This window comes from Cryptomeria japonica, chromosome 8 (genome assembly GCF_030272615.1).
Source record: "Cryptomeria japonica chromosome 8, Sugi_1.0, whole genome shotgun sequence".
In the NCBI taxonomy this organism is placed as follows: Eukaryota; Viridiplantae; Streptophyta; class Pinopsida; order Cupressales; family Cupressaceae; genus Cryptomeria; species Cryptomeria japonica.
Window position 1 is genome coordinate 532,124,833 of NC_081412.1, and position 2,278 is coordinate 532,127,110.

Consider the following 2,278-nt stretch of genomic DNA (forward strand, 5'->3'; position numbering starts at 1 on the left):
ACAAGAAATGCCTTTAAGGCATAGCTCTTGGTCTCCACACCCTCTCTTGGGCCTTGTGTGAGCTCACAAGCAATCCTAGCCCTTCATCTTGGATCCATCCTAGCCATCCATTTTTCCTCTCCTCTTCTTATAAATTGAGGACTCCATCCCTTCATTCTTATGTTGCCCTTTTTAGCCTAGGAAAATCATCTTAGCACCCTTATCATGTCAAAATCATCTCCCATCCATACTTGATCATCTCATCCCCACATCCCTCAAAATCCATCTCATTTGTGCACAACATTGGAGAGCCATCCACATCAAGCAAGCAAGAGGAGAACATCAAGTGGAGCATCATCCAAGGGTGTCTTTACTTCATCAAGCTTCATCTGAAGGAGAACGTAAAATAGCAAGGTATAAACATTGTAATCTTATGTTGCCCTTTTGAGCGTAGGATAATCATCTTAGCACCCTTATCATGTCAAAATCATCTCCCATCCATACTTGATCATCTCATCCCCACATCCCTCAAGATCCATCTCATTTGTGCATAACATTGGAGAGCCATCCACATCAAGCAAGCAAGAGGAGCACATCAAGTGGAGCATCATCCAAGGGCACCTTCACTTCGTCAAGCTTCATTCGAAGGAGAAGGTAAAATAGCAAGGTATAAACATTGTCTTCATGTTTTTTATGTGATTTGGTTTATGCTTCATCTTCTTATGTTTTTAGTGTTTGATTTGCATATTAACAATCCAATCCACCTTGCTTCATTTTCACCTCTTCACATACGTCAATCGGTATACCGGTATAAATAGATTGAAAAAGTAATGCAACCAATAAGCCAAATACATAAATGAGAAACATAACACACAGATTTATACGTGGAAAACCTCAATGAGGAAAAGCCACGGTGGGATTTGTGACCCACAATATCAATTCACTGGCCATATGAAGAGATATTACAATATATGATGGGCCTACACTTGCAGGAAGGCTTACAACCTAGAGCACATTGCTCATCACAATAGGAGCCTCACTGACTACATAACAATCCAGACAACAATCTGGAGAAGTGTCAACTGCTTAATATAGCATCTCCTATGCCAGAATACAGTTCTGGTTTAAGCTCTATCTGTTCTGATTAAAACCCTAAACCTCAGTACCAGAATAACCCTTACAATGAATTCCTCACATACATAGTCTCTCTGATATATTTCACATCACATTACATCCATAACCTTATCCATCCATATCAAAAGTGATCTAATCAATCTCCCCTATATACCCTATACAAATTTATGCCTTATGTCGGCTTACAAGGATATATAAAATATCATATTACATGTCGGATAACATAAATGAATAGGCTTTAAACCAAGTTGTCGATGCCAAACCCAAGATGTGTCGGCCTCCAATACCGATATCCTTTACTATACTATGTCGTCCTGCATTGCTGGTGACTAAAGAAATCTTCTATCTTGTCGGTGTTGGTGTAGAGTCTGTGAAGTGTCTGTCGGTACACCATATGAAGACAAAACCCAAAATCATGTTGCCATCAATGACAACACAATGAAACCTAACCAATAGAGTGTCAATTACCAACAATCTCCCCCTTTGGCATTGATGGCAACACTCATGTGAAAAATGGTCATGGTTTCAACTATTGGTTTCATCCTACCCTGCTCCCCCTAAGCTGAATATGCAAAATGCTCCAATACTCCAAAAACTTTGTAAACTCCCCCTAATGTATGCAACCCTTCATTCTTTTTCACATGTATACTACTCCCCCTTTGACATCAATGCCCAAAAATCTGTAAAAATAATGTCAAAGAATGATAACTGTACACTAAATACCTCCAAAAATGTCTTACCGGAGCTTGACCAATTTCAATATTTCCAAGTAAGATTTCTCTAATAACTCCACATAAGTATCCCAATCGGTTTTGAATGTGTTGGAAATAGATACAAGTCCACTCAGTAAATATGCAAGTGATTCTTTCTCATTAACTTCTGCCAGTGTGAGCTTACCAAGCATATCCATGCATTCCCTCTTATGTACACCAAGTTAATCCAATCTTGGAATCACCAAACCTCTAAGATTTCGGGCTCTCCGAATGATCTTATCTCTTTCCTTTTCAAGAGCAGAAATTTGATTCTCCAAGGTCAAATTTTGTCCATCAATAGATGTGGTCAGTGAAGTTAGTCCATCAAAAGAGTTAGCAATACCAGCAATCTTATCTTGTACCTCTTTTATCTTTTCATCCACTTTTGTTGTAAGAATCTCTGTATTGCAACA